This window comes from Solanum verrucosum, unplaced genomic scaffold (genome assembly GCF_900185275.1).
Source record: "Solanum verrucosum unplaced genomic scaffold, falcon-dt-bn FXZP01000118.1, whole genome shotgun sequence".
Taxonomy (NCBI): Eukaryota; Viridiplantae; Streptophyta; class Magnoliopsida; order Solanales; family Solanaceae; genus Solanum; species Solanum verrucosum.
Window position 1 is genome coordinate 2,356,068 of NW_026020568.1, and position 27,364 is coordinate 2,383,431.

At 35.2% G+C, this 27,364-nt stretch overlaps 2 pseudogenes; both read right to left on the minus strand.

The window, feature by feature from the left end:
* The window catches only part of LOC125810490 (ATP-dependent helicase rhp16-like), a 43,302-nt pseudogene extending 24,880 nt beyond the window's left edge, over positions 1-18,422 (minus strand).
* Positions 18,423-25,471: 7,049 nt separating this feature from the next.
* LOC125810463 (ATP-dependent helicase rhp16-like) lies at positions 25,472-27,275 on the minus strand (annotated as a pseudogene).
* Positions 27,276-27,364: the final 89 nt, after the last annotated feature.

Genomic DNA, 27,364 nt, shown 5'->3' on the forward strand with positions numbered 1-27,364 from the left:
ATTTGAGTATTTTAGACGAAGAGAAATTCATATGACTTGTAATAATGTCAGTTGAAGATTGTATTAGCTTAATTTTTATTATTTATTTAATAACTAATTTTTATGAGATAAATATTTTCATTAATATATATATATATATATTAGGTATATGTATTTAAATTAAAATATTATATATGTCATGAATGTATTATCAAGCTAACAAGATCTTCTAACTTTAAAATATATTATTTTATAATGTTTTGAGTTTTTTTTTTATTAAATACGCACAACAAATGTGAAAATATGTGAATGTATATGAATCGTTTAAAATTTATGTAACATCCGACAATTTAAAATGAATATGAAGAAGCTTGAATTTGGAAATAGTCATTTTTGGCAAAATTTAAAATCTGGAAATTTGGCTAAGTTCAAAAATCTGGAAATTTGGCCAAGTGTGGAAATCAGTGATTTTTGGCCAACTTTGAGCAGTCGTAACTACTAGCTCAGGATGATTTAGGAGTAGTTCCAGTTATGGTTTCGAAGCTTGTGGAATGATCTTTCCAACGCCACCGAGTTTGCTCAATTCCGAGTTCGTATGAGCGAGTTATGCCCTTTGAAAGTTGGGGCAGTTGGCAAGGAGTCCGTCCGGAAATTTAAGGGCATTTTAGTCTTTTCACAAATCATTTCTTTTGAGGTTATATTGTTGTATTAGGCTGATCTTTGGATCATTTTGTCCCATTTTTGAAAGAGAAAGAGTTAGGGTTCTTGAGAGTGAAGAAGAGAAGAAGAAGAGAAGAAAGAGGAGATCAACAAGATTCGTCAAGATCATTGTGGATTTTCGTCGGGGGTGATCCCTATCAAGATATGTGAGTTCTTTGTGTGGGTTGATCCTTTCCCCCACTCACCAAGCTCATGTTTATGGTTTGAGAAAACATAGGATTTGTTGTTGAAGTTGTTAGTTGTTGTTGATGTTGTTAGTTGTGTTGTTGAAGTTATTGTTGGTTGTGGGACAGGATTGGGCTGTGTATTTGAGTTGTGATCTATTGTATGTTGAGATATTGATGATCCTTAGTGTTGGTTGGTTCATACCCCCACACACCAACTCGTTTTTAATTCCAAGAGAAGATTTATTGGTTGTTGAAGTTGTAGTGGTGTTGTGTTGAAGTTCTTGCTGGTTTAGTACAGATTTCCGGCTGTGATTTTTGAGTTGAATCTATTGTATAATAAGGGTCTTTATGATTCTAAGTGTTGCTGCTGAAACCTTGAGGTTGAGAGGGTTTAGAATTGGAAAGAAACAAGGGGAAAAAGTCGAATTTTTGGGGAAAAAGGGGCTGGGCTGTCGCACCTCTCCTAGTGCCAAGGACACCAATCCTTCCCTTTCATTCACCATTTTTTTCATACATGTTCCTAGGTATTATACCTATGTTTCCTAGTTGTTTCCAACACTCCAAGGTACTTCTAAAAGTCAAGTAAAGCTTCAATTCAAGTGAAGTTAGTTTCCAATTCAAGTGAAGTTAGTTTCCAAGTCAAGTGAAATCAAGCTTAGAAGTAAGTAAGTCAAAGCAAGTCTTTAAGGTTTTCCAAGAGTCTTCATTGAACGTTTTAACTTCATTCTAAGGCTCAAGTTCCAAGTTAAGTATTGAGTTTCAAGTCAAGTCAAAAGTTAAGAGTTTCACATCAAGCCAAGAGTTCAAGTAAAGTAAAGAGTTTAAAGTTGAGTTCTTTTCTCAAAGTTATTAGGGAACTATGTATTCCCAAAGAAGTTTTAAAGAAATGTTTTTACATTTAAACAAGGTTGGAAACTGAGATTTCCAAAAGAGCCTTCGGGCTAGTTTTTGAGTAATTATCTCATATCAGCAGGAAGAAATGTGTTTTAAAAACATAAGAGCCAGTACATTTTTTGGAGTAGTATCGAGCACCGAATTGGGGGAGCGTTCAAAGAACCCACAGCCCCCATAGAACCATGTTAGCCACCATGGGTAGAAAAGGATCATACTTTTTAGATGAACCCTTTTCAGATTAGACTAGTGGATCCATTAGGCAGTTCAGGTCTTATACCTTTGGCCGGGTATAAGATGCTCTGGTAGCGTGAGGTCGATCGTTGTATCATCACTATAGCTCTTATGTGATGGTTGTCGGTTAGAGAAACTCCCACAGCAGTTATTGTATTTTCATACACAGAGATTATTGTATTTTTATATACATCAGTTCATTGTATTTCTATATACATTTCAGGCTTATCGTATCTTTGTATACACACAGAGTTTATAGCATGTTTTAAACAGTCTTTCTTTATATCGCACTTGTTTTAAATTGCCTTATATTGAAAGAAGTCGGTCAGGTTGAGTTGAGTTGAGCAAGGTAAACTTTTCAGTTTCTTCCAAATTTCCTTCTAGCCTATGTTGCTTAGTTTTCCAGCTCGCATACTCGTACATTCCATGTACTGATGCCAGTTGGCCTGCATCGTTTGATGATGCAGATTCAAGTACCCCGGATCAGCATCCTGCACGTCGTTGATCCAGCTGAGCACTCCAGAGTCAGTGGTGAGCCTCCTTGCATTCCGGAGGACTCAATTATTTTGTGTTCTTAGTTTTTGTTTTATTAGGATGTTGCGGGGTCTGTCCCAACATCCATCTCAGTATTTTAGAGGCTTCATAGACAGACAGTCAGTCAGTTAGTTTTAAGTCTCTCATCTATATATATTTGTAAATATTCCATTTTGAGATTCGAGTTGCCTTTATGGCCATATTTTATAAGTTAAGTTGTTTTGTAATATTGCATTGCATTGAGTTATTCTGTTGGGTTAGGTTTCCGCTGAGTTAAGAAAGCCAGGCCAAGGGTTCGCTTGGGGCCAGAAATGGTCTCCGGGTGCCGGTCCCGTCCAGGGTGTAGGTTCGGGGCGTGACAATTTATTATTTACAAAATAAATTTTATATTCGGTAATATGGAATAAACATTATCATTTTGTCCCTACACTAAATTAAAATCTAATAACTAATAAAAAAAATAGTAACATTAATTGAAAGTCATGTTTATTTATGTAAGTATAAAATTTATTAGAAATTCAACTATTGCACATTAATTCTTTAGTCATAACATTATAAATTCTCTTAGTTATTACTAATTATTGCAAATGTTATTCACACTCTTTTACATTCTTTAGTTATGATATTATGAATTCTCATAGTTATTACATTAATTATTTCTATCTTTCATCTTTCCTTATATTAAACTTTGACCAATTATTTTTCATATTTTTATACCACCCTTATATATGTGATAACATGATGTTGTTATTTTTCCTTTGACGAATAATGGTTGGTTGAATAAATTGAAAATCATTTACAAGTATATGAACTATATCTTTGTAAAGTGTAAGATAAACAAGTGATTATATATATGATTCCACAGATATAATATATTCTTTAATTTTAATTTTTTAGCTTTTTCGGTAAAAAAAAAGAAACATTTCTTAGTTAACTATGGACAATCAGATAACCATCTTTGATTTGTGTACACAGTCAATCGAGAAGTCAAATATAAGAGCCAACAACAACAACGTCATCCATTATATTATAACTTATAAAATAAAAATTAATGTACAAAAAATAGTTATAAAAAATAAAATGCAGTTGTTCTCTTCACATATTCACATGACATTTAAACAGTTTAACGTAGAATACATGTGCAAAGCAAATCTGGCTAGATGACAAGAAAAATGCACAACAAATATAACAAAGAGATTACTAATGAACAATAACAATAGTTCTCAAAGACACCTTTGTATTGATAAACTGAACCAACTACAACTTCTGTAAACAACAACAATACTTGATAAACTATATTTAAAGCAATTTGAAATACAAGAAGAAATAACTAGTGATAGATAGATAAAAGAAATGGGATGAGAAGATAGAGTGAAGAAGGAGATGAGAAACTAGAGAAATAGAGATGAGATAACACAAAGATACATCATGATTTTGCTTGCCCCATTATGCCCAGTACTTGTTCTGTTTATACATTTTGTTGCAGCAAACTCTGTCCTTTGTCACGTGACCTCCCACTCTTCCAAACGTAATCGCCAAATCATTGAGAAACGCAGCAATTATCAACAAGTTCAGAAGATTAAATCACCTAGATGGTACAACGACAACAATCAAAGATCACAAGAAAATAGAATATTAGTTGATGAACAAAAGTTTTTCCGGAGATTAAGTGACGAAAGCTATTGGGTTATGACTGATGAAAGAAAATTGGTCACACTCGTCCAACATTTTCATAGTTAACCTTGTTTTATATTTTCATTGATATCAATCATTTATTTAGTTCTCATGTTCTACAAGATTTCAACTATTCAATTGCGCTTAATTAGTTTCTAATATTGAATATTAAAAAAATATTTATATGTTAGTCCAGACTTCTATCTCTCTTAAGCTACACTATAATTTTCTGGAAACACTTTAGCTACACTATAATGTGAAGCCTTGTAATTTTCTGGAAATTGTATTATTTTGTATTTGACAAAAAAAAAAAAATTAGAAAACAAATGAAACATAAGCTTGACCCACAGATTCACTAACCCCTTCTATGAAACAAGAAACAAGAAAAAATATACGTATTTCCAACTACATGATTGAGACAAAGATCTCTCTCTCTCTCTATATATATATATATATGCCAGTTGGAAATAGTATAACAATTACAAGTTTATTTACTTAGCAGAAAAATAAAAAAAAAGTTTTATGAATTTTATTTGTTGAGCGAAACTTAATCAAGAAAGAAAAAGATCATACGGGGTGGAGCAAAGCGGGTCTATGTGGGGAAGTAGATGATTGGAAACACAAGTTTGTGCTATGTAGGGCGGCGGGGTGGGATGGGTTAGTATGTTTGCGGGTCTATGCAGATTTGCCCCGCAACCGCCCCGCCCCATTGCCATCCCTATAATCATACATTTACAAGTAAAGCAAAAAGAAACAAAACAAGTTCAAGAAAATCCCCTATGTTGTAATATAACATCCCCAGTACACTTATTGATGGGTAATTCAGGCAACCAAATGATTAATTATCATTACAAGAATTCTGTTTCTGCCCATGAGCTTCATATGCCAATGTTTTTGCAAGGATGGACATTTCCATGACCTTGCCTTGAGGGTATGGATTCTGATGCACTTTTTATCATGCAAGTGAAGTTAAAATGGAAGGAAACAATAACAACAATCGATGAAGGTGTAGAAGCAACAGAATCACTCATTAGACAGATCAAACTCCATACAGCCTAAAAGCAAATGCCAGAACACTTTTCACAGAATTTTCCTAGAAGCTGAACAATGCAAATGTCAATTAGTTTGCCAAACCGAAGAAATAGAACATATCAAAAGTGATGATACAACAGGGACATCAAGTCCTCGTTTGTTAGCTTTCCTAAGGCCTCTGAAGAACCACCAATTGTCCTGCAATCAGAGGAAAAACGAACAGTTAAGGAAAAAATAGTTTTCTAGAGAATGAGCAGCAGAAGGGAGCAAAGAAGGAATCTAACAAAAGATTGACAATAACTTGCAAGGGAAAATCATCAAAATACTTATTTTTTGTCAGAACACATATGCAACTATGTAGACGACTATAAAAAAAACACTTGCCCTTCAAAAAGTAATTTCTTCTTCTCTTGTAACTCTAAGATTCTCTCTTCAATTGTATTCTCAATCACAAATCTCACAATCCTGCAAATTTGAAAACAACAATAAGCTCTATTCAATGGTCACCAAAGCAGAAGAAATACAACACACACTTGACCGGTTTATATTGCCCTATTCGATGGACTCTATCTTGGGCTTGCTGCTCCACTGCAGGATTCCACCAAGGATCCATTAAGAAAACCTAGCAAAGATCAAGAGATGAGCCACATAACATGTGCTTATTCAACAGATAAATACAAGTCATAATTGTATATCAAATGAACCAAATAAAATGAACCTGAAGAGTGGAAGAATGCAACACTAGATATGCACAAGCCTTAAGAATTTAGAGCGGTTCACAGAGAAAAAAAAATAGATCCTTACATGTGATGCAACTGTAAGATTGACGGCAACACCTCCAGCCTTCAAGCTCATAAGCAATATCTTGCAATTTGCATCCTCAGTGAATCTTTTAAGTGCAGCATCTCTTGCGGCAATAGACATGGATCCAACTAATTGAACACAATTGATGCCACACAGCTAAATACACACAACACAAGCTTCTTTTTTGTTAGTCTGGAAAGAAGAGAAAGTAGGAAGGAGAAAGTACCATTATGTCTTACATTAAGAGAATACTCTATCAGATCCAAAAACGATGTGAACTGGCTAAAAACTATTCCTTTTGCAGAACCGTCCGTTTCAAACATGTCGCTAATTTCTTCCTTCTACATTCAATAAAAGTAAAAAATGAGCTATTTCTGAAGAATTTAGAGCGGTTCACAGAGAAAGAAAATACATGATCATGAGCTCACACCCCTTGCCTTCCTTGTGAAAAGGAAAGAAACCCATAAGACAAAGAAGAAAAGCAAGCTGAGGAGAATATGATGAATGCAATTGCATACCAAAGCTTCTATTTTAGTGCTTGTCTTGAATTTATCAAGCTGAATTTTGTTCAATATACTTGAGGACCTAAACCCTTTGACAGTAGGTTTAGAACTAGAATCTCCCTTATCTTTATTTCCAGTGAAGTCAAATGTGAGGGGTTTGGTACATGAAGGGCATGGCGCTTCCATTACACCTTCAGCTAAATAATTCATATACGCCCTGCAAAACACGAGCCTACAACAAGTAACCTGCAAAAATCAAAAAGAGATGCACAGTTCAAAGAAGACTCTGTCTAATGTATAAGGAGTTTGTACTAGAAGTACTTTCGATAAAATCTCTATGTCTATGCCCCTAGAAAGAGAGTATCCCAAATGCTCAACAACTTCATGAGAACTCCAACAATTTTTCGAGCTCCAAAGACGGTAAATGGCATTTAAAGAGTGTACATACAATAGTCAGGCTGGCATTGAGCAATTGAAAGGTGCTCGATGCTCTTGGACCTTGAACGACCAGCATAAAAATAATTTAATAAATGCAGAAAAGGAGAGAGCTATCAAAAATTGAACTTCATCTGAGTAACATGTTTGGTATTCCTTTCTTCTCTCTCTCTTTTCCTATTTCTTGGTATGGGGGAGGGAGTGGGTAGAGGTGCACAAACTCACTTCTAGATCTTGCACTGCATCATGACACCAGTCACATGATTGTTCAACATCTCTAGCCTCTTTATTGCCACTAGCCAACTCTTTTCTAGAGTACATCACAAGGTACGGATGATCAGCTGCCTGCCAATTAAAGAAAGACATTATATTGGTCAGACATTTTCTGCAATCAAATTTGGCTGATGACCCATAGTAAGACAAATATATGTATGAGAGGCAAGTTCAAGCGAAGCAAAAGAAAGGTCAGTTTCTGTATTTTCGCTCATATAATGGAAGGACAAGAAAACTAGAAGCAGTCACTTCAAAATTAAGTTTACAGATAGAAAATGATTAGCTTTTAGATGAGAATAATTTAAGCAAACATCTAATAAGGAGAATTGAGAAAATAAAATTATACTAAGAAAATTTTTATACAAAAACTACATCAGAAAAGTGATATGAAACAGAAGATACAAAAAGAAGTTGCAGAACATTCATATCGATGCACATATAAGAAATGTATTGTTAATTAATCAGGACTAATCGAAAGAGCAGAAAATGAATTTTGCAAGAAAAGAAAATTGGATAGAGATTGTGAAACCAAATCATGAGGGTCATCAATAGGGACAGGTCAAGAGAACCAAAGTCGAAAGGAAGGAAAACGAGAAGAAGTTAAAAGAAAAAGAGTGATTCTGGATGACTAATTTCACCTATAAAACGACCCTGCATGACAAAAGGATAAACACATGCTTATACTATTTGCACTAAACTGCATTGGATCCAGTAAAAAATGAATAAATCGATTTAGAAAGCTTAGCACTGGAGACACCAAATTTAAGCAACAAAGGGAGTCAATTAGAAAAAAAAAACAAAAAGATGAATTCAAGAATCCATTACAATCAAGAATGTTCAAGGTTTCACACATATAGAGCATTTTCTTGGTACCTGCCGTAGGCGTGTGATCATAGCAAATATGTGACCATGCTTATTAATCACATTTCCATCCTGGACAAATCTGCACCAGAAAACAAAATGCGGATACAGTTAGAAATAAAAATATCCTTGCTCCCTTCTTACTTTTTGGCAAGGTAATGGCACAAATGATTAAGAATTTTATGGGAAGAAACAGATGTATAAGATCTTAAGTTAAAAACTAAGAAACTAATCCAAAGGGTTCCATAACTACTTGTTGGCTGATGGAGGATTTCCAAGAGATATTCTTGTCATCAAAGATGTGATCCTCTAAGATGAGAAGATATTCTTCATATCAAGATATGATCCTCTAAGATCTTAGTATAATTGTGGTAATCTAGAATATCATATCTTTGATTCTTTCTCTTAATGTAAAGATTTAGGTGATTCTATTCCACAATCTTTTATGTATATATAAAGCCATGTACATGACATAGAAAGATATGAATGAAATTATTCAATAATCTTATTCCACATGGTATCAGAGCTTTAGGCTTATTCCTGGCCAATTTTATTCATCCTATCTTGAAAAATCCCATTTTGCTATCTTTATCTGCCTAAACCATGTCTGAAAATGGTACTGCCGCAAATACTCCAGTCTCTGAAAATGTTTCTGCAACTGTAGAGAATAACTCTACAGTTTCAATTGGAGATTTGCAACATTCAGCTTCAACAGGTAGTTGTTCATTGGCCTTCACAGGTATTTCTTACTCTTTTATTACTAATGTCTCAGACAAAATTTCTCCAACGTGGGTGGTTGATTCCGGGGCAACTGATCACATGACTAGTTTCTCTCATCTCTTCATATCATATTCCCCTTGTCCTAGCTATAAAAAAATAACTATAGCTGATGGTTCAGTTATTACTGTAGCTGGGCAAGGAGACATACCACTTGGAAAATCCTTGATACTTAAAGATGTCCTTCATATCCCAAAGTTATCTGCAAATCTCATTTCTATCCAGAAACTCACCAAAGATTCCAAATGCCAAGTAACTTTCTTCCCTTCATATTGCTTATTTCAGGAACAGAACACGAAGGAGATGATTGGGCGTGCTAGTGAGAAAGGTGGTCTTTATTGTTTGGATTTCCACAATGGTGAATATATATCTAAGAATTCCTTGTCTAGTTCATTCTTGTTTGAATCTATCATGTCCAATAAAGAGAAAGTATGGCTTTATCATCGTCGGTTAGGTCACCCTTCCTTTTATGTAATCAAAAGGATGTTCCCATCTTTGTTCAAAGATTTGATTGTTGAGTCTTTTCATTGTGATGATTGTGAAATTGCAAAACACAAACGTACTTCCTTTCCAATTAGTCACAAAAGATGTCAAACTCCATTCTCTCTTATTCATAGTGATATATGGGGACCCTCTCCCATTCCTAATATTTCTGGTGCTAGATGGTTTGTGTCATTCATTGATGATTGTACAAGAGTTACGTGGATCTATTTGCTAAAGCAAAAATCAGATGTCAGTCAAATTCTTCCTACCTTTTTTAATATGATCAAAACCCAATATGATGTGCCAATTAAAAGATTTCGATCCGATAATGCCAAGGACTACTTCAATCAAAACCTCTCTGTTTTCTTCCAAAAAGAGGGAATTATTCATGAATCTTCATGTGTCAATACTCCTCAACAAAATGGGATAGCAGAGAGAAGAAATGGTCTGTTACTTGACATTACTAGATCATTATTGTTTCACAAAAAGGTGCCAAAACAGTATTGGGGGGAAGCTGTCCTAACTGCTGCACATCTTAGTAACAGAATGCCATCAAGAATTCTGAACTTTCAAAGTCCGCTTGATACTCTTAGGAATTTCTTTCCAAATTTTGAAATTTCCAATAAATTGGTTCCTAGAATCTTCGGAAATGTTGCCTATGTTCATATTCATTCTCAAAATAGAGGCAAATTAGACCCACGTGCTCTTAAGTGTGTTTTCATAGGATATTCTCCTACTCAAAAAGGTTACAAGTGCTATCAACCATCATCAAAGAAATTATTTGTTTCCGCAGATGTCACATTTGATGAGAGTGAATCCTTTTTTAATCGTTCTTACAATCAGGGGGAGTCACTGAAGGGAAAGGAACCTCTAGACTTGTCACTATTTGATTTGTCCATTTCTAGTCGTGCCAAATCCTTGCTTGAGTCACCATTTCTACAGTCACCTGAGTCTCTAAATCCAAATGAACCCATTGAGTCTCCTAATCCAAATATAGATAATGGAATTCTAGAAAATAATCTATCATTGCAGGTATATTCCAGAAGAAAGAGACTAACTGATCAAACTACTCGGTTGCAATCATCTCCTCAGGTTACTGCTCCTGATACCCATCCTGAACTTGTTGAACCGTCAGAAACACCAAACCAAACTGATCATGAAGAAGAATTTAACCAACCTAATGTCCTTGACCTTCCCATTGCAATCAGAAAAGGAACCAGAACTTGCACACAACACCCTTTGAGCCTCTCCATGACATATCAAAATCTATCCCCAAGTCATAAAGCTTTTCTCTGTAACCTCCACACAATTCCTATCCCCAGAAATTTGTCTGAAGCATTAGGAAATAAAGAATGGGAGAAAGCTATGAAGGTAGAAATGGAAGCATTGGAAAAAAACAAAACTTGGGATATTGTGGAATTACCAAAAGGAAAAAGGTTGGTCGGGTGCAGATGGGTATTTACTGTGAAATATAAGTCAGATGGGTCCATAGAAAGATATAAAGCACGTTTGGTAGCAAAGGGTTATACACAAACCTATGGAATTGATTATTTGGAGACTTTTGCCCCAGTGGCAAAAATGAATACAGTGAAAATTTTATTATCATTGGCTGCAGTTTTTAATTGGAACCTACAACAATTTGATGTAAAAAATGCCTTTTTACATGGAGACTTAGATGAGGAGATCTATATGGAGGTGCCACCTGCTTTTGAAAGCAAGAAGGGAATGGTGTGTAGACTGAAGAAGGCACTCTATGGATTAAAGCAATCACCTCGTGCATGGTTTGGAAGATTTACAAAGGTTATGATCAAGCTAGGGTATCGACAAAGTCAAGGAGACCACACCTTGTTCATACGACACTCAAAAATAGGAAAAGTGACAGCATTGTTGGTTTATGTGGATGACATCATAGTAACACGTGATGATTCAGAGGAGATACAAAATTTGAAGAAGTGTTTACTCAAGGAATTTGACATCAAAGAGCTTGGGAAATTAAAGTATTTTTTGGGAATCGAAGTGGCACACTCAAAACAAGGAATCTTTATTTCCCAACAAAAATATGTGCTTGATTTGTTGAAAGAAACAGGAAAATTAGGGTGTAAACTAGTGGCTACACCAATTGAATACAATCATAGATTGTGCAATGCTCCAGAAGATTCAGTGGTAGATAAAGGCTTGTATCAAAGGCTTGTATCAAAGGCTTGTAGGGAAATTGATTTACTTGTCCCATACAAGGCCGGACATTGCATTTGCTGTAAGTGTTGTTAGCCAATTTATGCATGATCCTAGAGAAATGCATCTTCAAGCTGTCAACCGGATTCTACAATATCTTAAAGGAAGTCCAGGAAAAGGAATATTATTCAAAAGAGGAGGAAACATGGTTTTAGAGGCTTATACAGATGCCGACTATGCTGGTTCATTAGTGGATCGAAGGTCAAGTTCTGGATATTGCACCTTCTTAGGAGGAAATCTGGTGACTTGGAGGAGTAAAAAACAAAATGTAGTAGCTAGATCAAGTGCAGAATCTGAGTTTAGATCCATGGCGATGGGAGTTTGTGAGTTGTTATGGCTAAAGATAATCCTTGAAGATTTGAAGATAAGATGGGAAGGACCTATGAGGCTATATTGTGACAATAAATCAGCAATAAGTATAGCTCATAATCCTGTACAACATGATCGCACTAAGCATATTGAGGTAGACAGACATTTCATTAAGGAGAAATTAGATAACGGACTCATTTGTACGCCATTTGTATCTACAAAAGATCAGGTTGCTGATGTTTTAACAAAAGGATTGCCAAACAATATGTTTCAAGATCTAATAAGCAAGCTAGGAATGGAAGATATCCATTCACCCGCTTGAGGGGGAGTGTTGGCTGATGGAGGATTTCCAAGAGATATTCTTGCCATCAAAGATGTGATCCTCTAAGATGAGAAGATATTCTTCATATCAAGATATGATCCTCTAAGATCTTAGTTTAATTGTGGTAATCTAGAATATCATATCTTTGATTCTTTCTCTTAATGTAAAGATTTAGGTGATTCTATTCCACAATCTTTTATGTATATATAAAGCCATGTACATGACATAGAAAGATATGAATGAAATTATTCAATAATCTTATTCCACACTACTTGAGAACAAAAAACTGTAGGAAACATGATACACAGCCAAAAAAAGAGAAACAATGGGCCAGAAAATCGGCGCAGACGTAGACAAGCAAAGTGGACTAGAAGGAAGAATAACTCGAATTTGAAAATTGTTACGGGGTTATTTAGGGACTTTACCAATGTCCACTTAAATTACCTAACTAATAGACAACTTAGTTAAGTATGTTAGGATAACAGTTAGGAGATAGTTAATTAGTACTATTAAGCTAATCTTTTTCTAATTCAATGTATAAGAAAGTATATCTCTTGTACAATCAGAACATCAATAAGAATTCAAGAATTTCTCTCTCAATACTCTCATCTTTTCTTCTTCATGCTTAATTAGTGTTCTTGAATTCACTGCATGTTCAAATAATAGCAAAACTGAAATACCAGAGAGATAGCATACATATCGAGCGGTGCTTGGCTTCTACGGCACAGTGTCTTGTAGTAGTCGTATTCTCTATCATCCAAAGAATCTTTTCTTACTGTAACCTGAATGAACCCAAAAAAGTAACCAGTAAGAAGATTCTAATCGAATTGAAGCACACGACACTAGTGCAAGCAGAACTTACAGTCTTTGTGGGAAGTGCAAGATCAACAGCTCTCTCTTTTTTGGTACGTCTTAACAATAGGCTTTTCAGAATTTTGTGCTTCAACCACACCATCGCATCTCTACCTTCATCATCGTATGACCATGAAGGTTCTTCAATATACTAGAAAAAAAGAAGATGTTTCAACTTAACTATGTCAGCAATAAGATGAAGCTTCAGAAGTATGTAAATTCTTAAATATTAACATACTTTCTTCCACCAGAGGAAATGGCTTGCAGGTTGGTGGGAGCACTGTGGGCACGCATCGGAGAAGCTGTAGAATTTATCGTAGGACAGACAACACAAGATGTTTCAAAAGTAACACCGATTGAGAAGCAAAATGATTAGAATATAAAGTAAAATAGATTTTGAGCCATTGTGAATATCACACTCAGGGGTAGGAACAGGGATTTAAAAAAGAATCTTTGTGTCTACCTAAAATCAAGTCCAGTGCAATTACAATCTTCGCAAAAGTAACAAACATAAGGGGTAACTTGTAAGAAACGAACCTGTATAGAAGAAAAGAATTTAATTAACCTCACGATTAAAGAAGTAAAGAAAATGTAGTTTAACTAGCAGAATTTAACTTACAACTGAGTACAATTCTCCAATGTGGTTTTGCAGGGGTGTACCAGTTAAGGCCCACTTATAAAAAGATTCTAAAGCAAGAACCGCTTTTGTGGAGTTGCTGTGTACAGATTTGATACAATGAGCCTACGCCATAGAAGTTCAATCAGTTAAGAACATTGCAGATAAAATGTCATATGAAATTTAAGAGTTCTACGCTCAGGACTCAACAGCTAGACCAGGCACAAACTACAAACCACATGCAGCATCATTCAAGGGCAACAGAGAGAACAAAAGTTAAGTGTGTAGGTTTCTTCCTAACCACCATAAGATTCTTCACATTCTAATAACCAGCATAGCTGTTAGCACATTATTCAGCAGTTAACATGATCGACTTGAAAAAAATTGCATAAACAGCAAATGAACCATGTACCTGGAAATGCCAAGTTACGAAAACAAAAAACTTAATGCATGAATCTATGAATGTTTGACTTGCCTCATCCAAAATGATACGATCCCACTTCACTGAATGCAGAACTGACTTCCTCCTGGACACATCTTCACCAACACTGCTGTTCTGCTTTTTCCTTTTTGGCCTATAGTCAGCTTGGATAGTGGAGTATGTAGTAATGACAAAATCATATTCCTCCAGTTTGTACATACATTTCTCCCTATCGGCGCCATGATAAAGAAGAGTTTTGTTGCTTCCTTTAATGGTGCAACGTTCAATCTCACGAATCCATTGCAATGCTCCAATCAAAGGACACACAACAAGAGTTCCTTTTACTGTTGGGAGCTCCTGGGAAGTACCGAGTGAAGACAACAATATACTGGAACCACTAGTTGCTTTCTTTAATTCGCATTGAGCAAGAACAAGTGCTATGGCTTGAACCGTCTTCCCCATACCCATTTCATCAGCAAGAATACCCCCTTTGAATATAGTTTCTTGCTATAATGACCAAGCCAGCCACTCCTTTTGGTACCTGTTAGAGAATCATAAAGTTATATGTTTCCTTGTTATAATATTCTAGCTGATTCTTAGGGATTTAGATATTTAGTTACCTTAGTTAGTCTTTTCTTTACCTATATTTAAATCATTGTCTTCTTCGGATAATATACATTGAAATTACTCCATACTTTTGTTGTAACAGTACCTCAATAGCGGCAAGATGAAACATGTCTTATCACCTCTTCAAATAAATGGGTAATTGATTCAGGTGTCACAAATCAAATGACTGGTAATTCTAATATTTTCTTTAGCTTTCAATCACACAAATCTCCCTCTCCCATCACTGTAGTTGATGGGTCTACTTGTACTAGTGTTGGATTTGGAACTGTTAAGCCAACCTCTTCTAATACTTTGTCATTTGTGTTAAGTCTACCAAAATTGGCTTTTAATTTGATCTCTGTTAGTAAACTTACGAGAGACCTTAATTGTTATATTTCATTCTTTTCCGATCATTGCATGTTTCGTGATCTTAAGACAAATCAGATTATTGGTAAAGGACATGTATCTGATGATCTTTACATCCTTCATGAGTGGGAGTCTCAGCCTGTTGTTTGCTCTAGTATCGTGTCTCCATATGATGCACATTGTCGATTGGGACATCCTTCTTTACCTCTATTAAAGAAGTTGTGTCCTGAGTTTCAGAATATTTCTTCATTGGATTGTGAAGCTTATCGATTTGCAAAATATTATTGCACATCATTAAGTCAAAGGGTAAATAAGCGGGTTGGGTCAACTTTTGAGTTAATTCATTCTGATGTTTGGGGACCATGTCCTATCATTTCTAAAACTGGGCATAAGTACTTTATTACTTTTGTGAATGATTTCTTTCGGATTTACTTTATGAAGAGTCGCTCAAAAGTGTTTACTCACTTTTGTGCCTTTTGTGCTAAAGTCAAAACTCAATTCAATGCTTCAGTATGTATTCTAAGAAGTGACAATGCTAAAGAATATGTGTCAGAAATATTTCAGTCATATATGAGACAACATGGTATTCTTCATCAATCTTCTTGTGTTGATACACCCTCTCAAAATGGAGTTGTTGATAGAAAGAATAGACATTTACTTGAGACAGCTCGAGCACTTATATTTCAAATGAAGGTTCCTAAATAGTTTTGGGCTGATGCAGTCTCTACGACTTGCTTTCTTATTAATTGCATGTCGTCTACTGTGTGTGCTGGTACTATGCCTTACAGTGCTCTCTTTCCAAACAAGTCACTTTTTTCGGTGGAACCTAAGGTATTTGGATGCACGTGTTATGTTCGAGATGTTCGACCATTTGTTACCAAGTTGGATCCCAAGGCATTGAAGTGCGTTTTCCTAGGTTATTCTCGCCTCCAAAAGGGGTATCGGTGTTATGTTATTCTACTGAACTTGGCAGATATTTGGTGTCAATTGATGTGGCATTTTTAGAGTCTATGTCAGTCTTCTATGCACCTCCAATTTCTACAAGTCAGGAGGAGGAAGATGAGTGGTTAGTCTATCAAGTTACCCGTGTTTTGACGGAAGAATCAAATGTTGTCTCTCCATCTCCCAATTTTTTTATTGAGGATCAATCGACTATTGTCCCATCAGTTCCTACTCCATTGGCGGTAGTAAGACCACCAGTTGTTCAATTTTACTCGACGAGGCGAGAGACCAATGATACATGTCCTACAACAATCCATTTGCCACCAAATCCTGCAGAAAATCTTGACCTCCCTATTGCTCTTCGCAAAGGTACTCGTAGTTGCAAATCCACATATTATATTGCTAATTTTGTTTCTTATGATGGCTTATCCTCTGCGTCTAGATCTTTGATTGCCTCTCTAGACTCTATCTCTGTACCCAAAACAATGAAAGAGGCTTTGAATCATCCTGGATGGTATGATGTAATGCTTGATGAAATACATGCCTTAGAGGAAAATCACACATGGGATTTGGTGGATTTACCCAAGGGAAAGAAATCAGTGGGAAGTAAGTAGGTCTTCACAGTTAAAGTTAATCCAGATGGGTCTATAGCAAGACTTAAGGCTAGACTTGTGGCGAAAGGATATGCTCAAACCTATGGGGTAGATTATCCAGACACTTTCTCTCCGGTTGCCAAACTCACTTATGTCCACCTGTTCATTTCTCTAGCTGCTTCTCAGAATTGGACTTTACATAAGTTAGATATTAAAAATGCATTCCTTCGTGGTGATCTTCAAGAGGAAGTTTATATGGAGCAACCACTTGGTTTTGTTGCTCAGGGGGAGTATGGAAAGTTTGTCATTTGAAAAAGAACTTGTATGGCATGAAACAAAGTCCCCGGGCTTGGTTTGACAAGTTCAGTGAGGTAGTTCAGGATTTTGGGCTGAAAATGAGCAAATGTGATCACTCAGTCTTCTACCGACAATCAACAACAGGCACTATCCTCCTTGTTGTATATGTTGAAGATATTGTTATCACAAGAAGTGATTATGCAGGGATTTCTTCCCTTAAGTCTTTTATGCATACTAGATTTCATACAAAGAACTTGGGCCAATTGAAATACTTCTTGGGAGTTGAAGTGAACAGAACCAAGAAGGGAATTTTTTTGTCTCAGAGAAAGTATATTATTGACCTACTTGCAAACACTAGAAAGTTGGCAGCTAAACCCTGCAATACTCCAATGGTACCCAATGTACATCTTATGAAAGATGACAGTGATCCTTTTGATGATCCAGAAAGATATAGAAGGTTGGTTGGGAAGTTAAACTACTTGACTGTGACTCGTCCAAATATTGTTTTGCGGTAAGTGTTGTTATCAGTTCATGTTCGCACCTACGGTCAAAGATTGGGAAGTTGTGAAGCATATTCTATGTTACTTAAAAGGAGCTCCTAGACATGGCATATTGTATAACAATCATGGTCATACTCATGTGGAGTGTTTTGTAGATGTTGAATGGGCTGGATCCAAAATTGATAGAAGATCTACAATAGACTATTGTGTCTCTGTTGGAGGGAATCTAGTATCATGGAGGAGTAAGAAGCAAGGTGTTGTATCTCGATCCAGTGCATAATCTGAGTACAGAACTATGTCGCAATCCACATGTGAAATTATGTGGATACATCGTCTCTTAACTGAAATTGGGTTAAAGCATCATACACCAGCAAAACTTTGGTGCGATAATCAAGCTTCTCTTCATATTGCCTCAAATCCGGTGTATCATGAAAGAACTAAACATATTGAAGTTGATTTTCATTTTATTCGTGAGAAGATTCAGGAGAATCTGATTTCCACTGGCCACTTGAAGACAGGAGAGCAACTAGCTAATTTGTTGACAAAAGTGTTGAATGGAACTCGAGTTGATTACCTTTGTAACAAGCTGGGCATGATCAATATCTATGCTCCAGCTTGAGTAGGAGTGTTAGAGAATCATAAAAATATATGTTTCCTTGAATATAATATTCTAACTTATTCTTAGGGATTTAGATATTTAGTTACCTTAGTCTTTTCTTTACCTATATTTAAATCATTGTCTTCTTTGGATAATATATATTGAAATTACTCCATACTTTTGTTGTAATAGTACCTCAATAGTGGCAAGATGAAATCTGATGGTGGCTCGGCAATTTCAGCAAGCGAGACATTCTGAATATCCAAGACTAGATCATTTGAATAATTCTCCAGAAGGAATTCATTCATTTCTTGTTCCACTATCTCCCATGTCAAAACTAGTCCTCTTATATATTGCATCCACTCACGTTGATGTCTCTTTATATCTATCCTTCTCAACATGCCTCGGTATCTACGATCTGAATCTGTATCTTCATCCCTTAGGTCTTCAGTAACACGAACAATAATCAATTTTATTAGAAAATTACACGATCAATTCAAAGCATTTATGGGTGTTAGCATTTCAAGATGGAGCATCCATACGGAATTTGATAACAGCTCATAACTAGGGCACAACATGATGAACCTAGGGCATAACATGATGAACCTATTCAAATGTTATTACAATTTACATGTCATTCATTATTTTCCATTTTGGGTCATTTTAAATCATTCAATTTCAACCAAACTTTCAAGAAACTCAAGAACTTCAAAAGAATACAAACAAGAAGACGAACCTGGAATTGGAGGATTCATTTTCCTAGAAAGCACAGAGAAATCAGACAACTAGTACATTCGTCAATCATTGTGGACCTTTTACCCATTCACGCCCAGGCTTAGCTGGAGCGTGGACCAAAAGCCCAAAAGGCCCAACTGGAGCGTGGACCGAGAGTCCAAAAGGAACCACCTCCTTCATGCCCAGGCCCAAGTGGAAAGTGGACTGAGAGCCCAAAAGGCCCAACTAGAGCGTAGATCGGGAGCCCAAAAATGGATGGTTTTGGGATGGATCTGGCTCTGATACCATATAAAGATATGACACTTGCAACTAACTCAACCACAAAATCTAATTCATGAGAAGAAAAATTGCCCAACTCCATATAAGCAAAATACCCGTTCATTTCCCAATCAATATAGGACTTCTTACCTACTGTAATATTTTTTTATGTTTAAAAATTGATATATTTTTTTTATTATTATTTAGAAATTGATATCCAATTTTCCTTCTGTCCCAATTTATGTGACTTACTTTCCTTTTTAATCAGTTTCAAAAAAGAATAACACATTTCTATATTAAGTAACAATTTAACTATAAAATGACTATTCTACCCTTAATGAAATGATTTACAGCCACACAAATTTCTATCATTCATTTTGGATCACAAGTTTTAAAAGTCTTTCTTTCTTTCTTAAACTTCATGCCGAGTCAAACTACCTCACATAAAATGGGACGGAGGGAGTAATATTTAGTGAATTAAAGTAAAACAAAAGAAAACTATCCTTTCCAACAAACCTATTCTTTTTCGAAATAGTTGTTTAGAAATTGATCCATACATTGTTGTAAGGAAAAGGTAAAAGGTTTAAATATGTCATTAGAATTTGAAAAGGCTCAATTATGTTCTCCGTTAAAAGTTTGGCTCATCTATGCCATTGTTATTTGAGAAAAGGTTCATTCATGACATTAGTTTTTTTACCTCAGCAAGACCCAAACAACTTTTGACATTTTTCAATCGGAAGTTTGGATCAAATATACTCTTTTTGTTTCTTCTTCCTCAAGAACACCAAGAACAAATGAAAATACTAAGAACTCTCAAAATTTCCAACTTCTTCGGTTCTTCACGAAATCATTTCAAATTTCAAAAGTAGCTTCCCTCCGAGCTAGATACCTAAAGTCAATATCTTTTGATCTCGAATTCAACCTAATTCAATAAGACCCACTTGAAATTTTCTTCAAAAGTTTAAAAGCTTCAACATACTTTAATGGTAGAATTTTCTTCACAACTCCAGATCACTTAAAATTTTGAACATAGACTCATAAACACTGGGAACAAAGATCTAGTATCAAAAATAACAATAAAAACAGGAATCAAAGCAAAATTTTGAAATTTTGGGACTGATTTCAGTTTTTTTTTTGGAATATTTTTATAATACGGGTGGGTTTTTTTTAACACCACAAATGATTTAAGAATTTAGGCTTTTTTTAAATGGAAAAAGGTCAAATATACCCCTGTACTACTAGAAATAGTTTATATATACCCTTCGTTATACTTTCTGGTCATATATACCCCTCCCGTCATACTTTGGTACATATATACCCCTAATTATAACAGAATGACACATGTCTGCTTAAAAATCAAACAACCCATTTCCCAAATTTTTATACTCTTATTATTTTTTTTATATGTCATTCTTACTATAAAAAGTTTTTACATAATACTTGTCATTTTATAAAATCAATGTATAAATTACAATATTTTTTCTATTATACCCTTGATAGTTAATTAGTCTTGAAAATAGATATTTCACCAACCTAGGAAAATTAATAAGTAATTAATGTTCATTGTAATTATTTCATACATTGATTAATTACTCTCACTATTGCATTACTCTATAAAATTTGATTTTGATAAAAAAATCTAACAAACAAATTAAAAAATAAAAGATGTATTTATTTATCATTTATTGAAAAGTTGATTTCAAAAAAACATTAAATAAGGGTAGAATTGTAAACTTAGTTTCTTATTGCAAGAGAAATCTAAGAACGTGACATATAAAAAGGAACAGAGGAAGTATTTGATAAAAATATCTCATCATTTATTAATCCCAACTTGACAAGCTTGAAAAATGCACCATGAAAGCACTCACTCAACTTATGTACTCTATTACGGAAAAAAAACTTATGTACTCTATTTTTATTTAGGTATAAGGCATAAAGTATCCCTCAACTTTGTAATTTAGAGCTGATATATCCTCATTATAAAAGTGGCTCACACATGATTTTTTTTTGTTCAACGCCAAATTAGAATTTTAAATATCTGCCTTATAGATCTATTTGTTTCTAACCTTTGTCATTTTTATTTGTTTCTATACGTGTAATGGTCCATGGTTGATGTGATTTGGAGTAATGAGGGCTAGATTTTTTCTGGGTTCTATAAATGGAACCTCTTTCGTGTTAGTCATGTAGTGTTTTGGGGATAATAAGCTAACAACTAATTTATTGAGGTTTTGGCTAAATACTTCACGTATTCCACAAATAAGTCTGTATCATATCAATGATACGATAGCGATTCAGATCACTTCCTATGTTTTCCTAGTCTAATTATATGTGATCAATTGATTCATAATGAAAGCACTTGTAGATGGTCTTATGGGTAGAGCAGTCTTCCATAAAGATGACATTGTGGTTAATTTCTATTATGCTTTTTGGAAGGTTTGTCCGGATCTCTTTCTCGGGTTAACCCACTCAATATTTGAGAGATGTTAGACTTTGAATTGTAATACTTTGAGTTCCTTCTTTATTGCATTTTGTTGAATAATTAGCCTTTTCTCAATTGTTCTTGCACGAATGGAATAAAGATAGAATTTAAATGCATTTAGACTTAAATAGTAATCTTATATTTTTGTTGATAGATTTCTTGAAATGGCCTTTTCTCGAACTCATAACCTTAGGAGTGTTTACCTTCCGAACAACTCTCTCTGGTATTAGTTTGAAAGTGTGGTTGATGCGAACAAAAAGCAATAGTTTAAAGGGTGGTGCTATAGTAATGGTACTAAAATTAGTTCCTTTTTATAGTAAGGAACCTTTTTCTTAATATTCTTTACTAATGCAGCTGAATTCAGAACTGTGAAGGCAAATACAGATGCACATTTCGATGATGTTGCCTTAAGGATATGAATTCTGACACACTTTATGTCATGCAAAGGAAGTTAAAATGAAGGAAGCAATAAGAACAATTTAACAATTGATGAAGCTAAAGAAACACAGTTTGGACAGATCAAACACCATACAACCTACGGGCAAACATCAGAACACAGTACAGAATTTGGCACGGAATTAAACAGAAGGAATAAAACAGATCAAAAGTGACGCTGAACCAGGTTTGACAAGTCCTCCATTGTTAGTTTTCCTAAGGCCTCTGAAGAACCTTGGGACGAGAAAGAGCAGAGGACGGGAAGGTGGGAGGAAAGAAGTAATCTAATAAAAAGATTGATAATAACAATTTGCAAGGAAAATCATCAAAATGCTTTATTTTTGTCACAACACATATGCAACTATGTGACGACTGTAAGGAAAAGACACTTACCCTTCAAAAAGTAATTTCTTCTTCTCTTGCAACTCTATGATGTTCTCTTCAATCGTATTCTCTATCACAAATCTCACAATCCTACAAATTAGAAGACAATAATAAGCTCCATTTAATGGCCTCGAAAGTACAAGAAAGACAAAACACACCAGACAGGTTTATATTGCCCTGTTCGATGGATTCTATCTTGGGCTTGCTGCTCCACCGCAGGATTCCACCAAGGATCCATTAAGAAAACCTAAAAGGATCAAGAGATGAGCCACCTAACATGAAATGTGTCGTGTGCTTATTCAAAAGATAAATACGAGTCATAATAGTATCTTGAGCTAGTTCTTTGAGTGTGCAGAGAAGTGAAGTTAGGTATATCAAACGAACCAAATAACAGGAAATATAATAGGAATGCAACACTAGCTATGCACAAGCCTTAAGAATTTAGGGCAGTACCCAGAGAAAGAAAATAGATCCTTACATTTGATCCTTACAAGACTGAGATTCTTCAATACTTGTTCCACTGAGTGGGACACAACTAGTTTTAAAAGCAGTTTGATTTTCTTCAATGCAATAGAACATGATGAAGATACAAGATCACGAGCTCACACCCCTTGGGTTAGAACATTTTCTTAGTTCTGAATCTATTAATGGAATAAGCCTGACAATCACAATAAATAACGGTTTAGCACCTGCATATGATGATGTGACATGACATCTCTTGCTTTCATTGTAAAAAGGAAAGAAATCCACAAGGCAAAGAAGAAAAGCAAACTGGGGAGAATATGATGACAGTGTAGAATGCAATTGCATACCAAAGCATCTATTTTAGTGCTCGTTTGGAATTTATCAAGCTGAATTCCGTTCAAAATACTTGAGGACCTAAACCCTTTGACAGTAGGTTTAGAATTAGAATCTCCCTTACCATTATTTGCAGTGAAGTCAAATGTGAGGAGTTTGGTACATGAAGGGCATGGCATTTTCTCCACACTTTCAGCTAAGCCTATCAAACATGCCTTGCAAAACACGTGCTGCAAGAAGTAACTGCAACAATCAAAAAGAGATGCACAGTTCAAAGAAGACTGTCTAATTTAGAAGTACTTGAAATTCTTGGACCTTGAATGGCTAACATAAAAATAATTTAATAAATGCAAAAAGGAGAGAGCTATCAAATTGACAATGAGCAATTGAAAGGTGCTTGAAGTTTCTGGATTTGTTTCTTTCCTTTTCTTCTCTCTTTTCGTATTTCTTGGTTTGGGAGGAGGGAGTGGGTAGAGGTGCGCAAACTCACTACTGGATCTTCCACTGCATCATGACATAAGTCACATAATTTTTCAACATCTCCAGCCTCTTTATTGCCACTAGCCAATTCTTTTCTAGAGTACATCACAAGGTTATGATGATCAGTTGCCTGCCGACTAAAGAAAGACATTATATTGGTCAGACATTTTCTGCAATCAAATTTGGCTGATGACCCATAGTAAGACAAATATATTTATGAGAGGCAAGTTCAGACGAAGCAAAAGAAAGGCCTGTGTTTGTATTTGCGCTCATATAATAGAAGGACAAGAAAACTAGAAGCAGGCACTTCAAAATTAAGTTCACAGAGAAAAGGTTAGTACAAAACATTAGCTTTGACATGAGAAAATAGTTTAAGCAAACAACTATGTTTAATTACCTTTAGCAGTCGTCTGGTAATCTTGAATGCACATCAAATAAGTCTTCCATAGTCTAATCTTTACACCAATTTTACATATTTGAGCAGTGAAAAAATGATACCTGTGGTCCCAAAATTTCCTTGACCAAATTTTTGACAAACAACTTTTTTTGATAAACCCCTTGACAAATTGAATTAACTATCCATTATTATCTTCCAACTACACATCTAACCCCCCAGTCGGAAAAATAATGTAATATCATAGTGATAAGCTTATACCGAGAAATGTTTATACAAAAATTACAGCAGAAAAGCAACATGAAACAGAAGATACAAGAAGAAGTTCCAGAATATTCTTATCTATGCACACATAAGAAATGTATTGTCAATTAAAAAGGACTATGGAAAAGAGCAGAAAATGAATTTTTGCAAGAAAAGAAAATTGGATAGAGATTGTGTGACCAAATCATGAAGGTCATGAGTAGGAATGTTGTAAGAAAAAGAATGAGGAGTAGGAATGTTGGTACCTGCCGTAGGCGTGTGATCATAGCAAAAATGTGACCATAGTTATTCATCAGAGTTCCATCCTCGACATATCTGCACCAAAATACAAAATGTGGATACAGTTATAAATAAAAATATCCTTGCTCCCTTACTTTTTGGCAGGTAATGGCACTAATGATTAAGAATTTTATGGGAAGAAAAAGATGTATAAGATCTTAAGTTGAAAACTAAGATACTAACCCAATATGTTCAATAACTACTTAAGAACAAGCAATTGTAGGAAACAGATTTAATGCAAGTAATCCATGCATAAGCAAGAGAACGGGATACACAGCAAAAAAAAGAAAGAAAAACAATGAGCCAGCAAATTGGTGCAGCTGGAGCCAAGAAAGTGGACTTGCAAGGAATAAGAGCTCGAGTTTGAAAAATACCTATCGAACTGTTCTCGACTTCTATTGTGCAATGACTTGTAGTAGTTAAATTCATTCACATCCAAAGAATCTTTTCTCATAATAACCTGAACCCAAAAATAGTAACCAATAATAGAAGATTCTTATCAAAATTGAAGCACATGACACTACTGCAAGACAGAACTTACAGTCTTTGTGGGAAGTGAAAGATCAACAACTCTTTCCTTTTTGGTACGTCTTAACAATAGGCTTTTTAGAATTTTGTGCTTCAACAAAACCATAGCATCTCCACCGTCATTCTCGTGTCCCATAGTCACTAAAGGTTTTGTAATATACTAGAAAAAGAAGACGTGTCAACTTTATTATGTCAGCAATCAGATGAAGCCTCAAAAGTATGTATATTATTAACTTACTTTCCTCCACCAGAGGAAGTGGAGTGCACGTTGGTCAGGGCAACTGTAGGACGGTCCTCACAAGATATTTCAGAAATAACAATATAAAGCAAAATAATTTTGAGTCGCTACTTATTTCACCCTCAGGGGTAGCCGACTAGCCAGGTAGGACCAAGGATTTAAAAAGGAACCTTTGTGTCTACCTAAAATCAAGTCCCCTGCACTCACAATTTTTGCAAAAGTAATAAGCACAAGGGATAACTCGTAAGAAACGGACCAATATAGAAGTAAATAATTTGATTAAGCTTAAAACAATACGAAGTAAGCAAAATGTAGTTAAAGCAGCAGAAGTTAATTTACAAATGAGTACAATTCTCCAATACGGTTTTGCAGGGGTGTACAAGTTAAGGCCCACTTATAAGAAGATTCTAAAGCAAGAACCACCTTTGGGGTTTTGTTGTCTACAGTTTTGATATAATGAGCCTATTTATGCCATAGAAGTTCAATCAATTAAGAACATTTCAGATAAAAGATCTTGTGTCACATGAAATTTAGGAGTTCTACAAAACACATGCAGGATTGTTTCAGGGAAACAAAGAGAACAAAATGTCCATGTAAAATATAAAAGGGTGTTCAAACTAGAATTGAAGATGAAATTCCATGTTCTTACATTATGCTGTGTCTTAATAGCTAAAACATTATTAAGATTATTCAGCAGTTAACCTATAGGTTTCTTCCTACCCACCATAAGATTCTTCACAAACTAATGACCAGCATAGCTGTTAGCACATTATTCAGCAGTTAACATGATTGACTTGAAAAAAATTGCATAAACAGTAAATGATCACCATGTATCTGGAAATGCCAAGTTAAGAAAACAAAAACTTAATGCATGAATCTATGACTTGCCTCGTCCAAAATGATGCGCTCCCACTTCACTTAACGCAAAACTGACTTCCTTGTGGAAACATCTTCACCAGTTGAATTTTCAATAGAACTATCATCACTCCATTTTGAGTTCGTGTTGTTCTGTTATGACTTCTTTAGCCAATAGTCAGCCTGGATAGTGGAGTACGTAGTAATGACAAAATCATATTCTCCAGTTTGTACATACATTTCTCCCTGTTGGTGCCATGATACACAAGAGTTTTGTTGCTTCCTTTAGTGGTGCAACGTTCAATCTCGCGAAACCATTGCGTTGCTCCAATTACAGGACATACAACAAGAGTTCCTTTTAATGTTGGGAGTTCCTAGGAAGTACCGGGTGAAGACGGCAATATACTGGAACCACTAGTTGCTTTCTTTAATTCGCGTTGAGCAAGCACAAGTGCTATGGCTTTAACTGTTTTCCCCATTCCCATTTCATCAGCATGAATACCCTCTTTAAATATAGTTTCTTGCTTTAATGACCAAGCCAACCACTCCTTTTGGTACCTCAATAGTGGCAAGATCAAATCTGATGGTGCCTAGGCAGTTTCAGCAAACGAGACGTTCTGAATATCCAAGTCTAAATCATCTTAATAATTCTCGAGAAAGAATTCATCCATTTCTTGTTCCAGTATCTCCCATGTCAAAACTGATCTTCTTATCTTTTGCATCCTCACGTTCATATTTCCTCATTTTTATCCTTCTCACCATGCCATAGAATCTATGATATGCATCCGTATCTTCATCCATTTGATCTTCAGTAACACGAACAACTATCAATTTAGTTAGAAAATTACGCGAACTATTCAAAGCATTTATTGGTGTTAGCATTTCAAGATGGATCTCCCCTATGGAATTTGACATCAATAAATTAAAAATAGGAGAAAATTAAAGATAACAGCTCATCGCTAGGGCACAACATTCACATGGTATTTTAATTTACATGTCATTCATTATTTTCTATTTTGGGCAATTTCAAAATCATTCAATTTCAACCAAGCTTCCAAGATTCAAAAGCTTCAGAAGAAAAACGAACAGGAAGACAAAGAAGAAGAACCTGGAATTGGCGGATTCATTTTCCCGACAAGCAGAGAGAAATTAGGGCTTGTTGTTTTTATGATGCTTAGAAACTGATATCCATCAATGGACTAGTGGTCTTCTTATA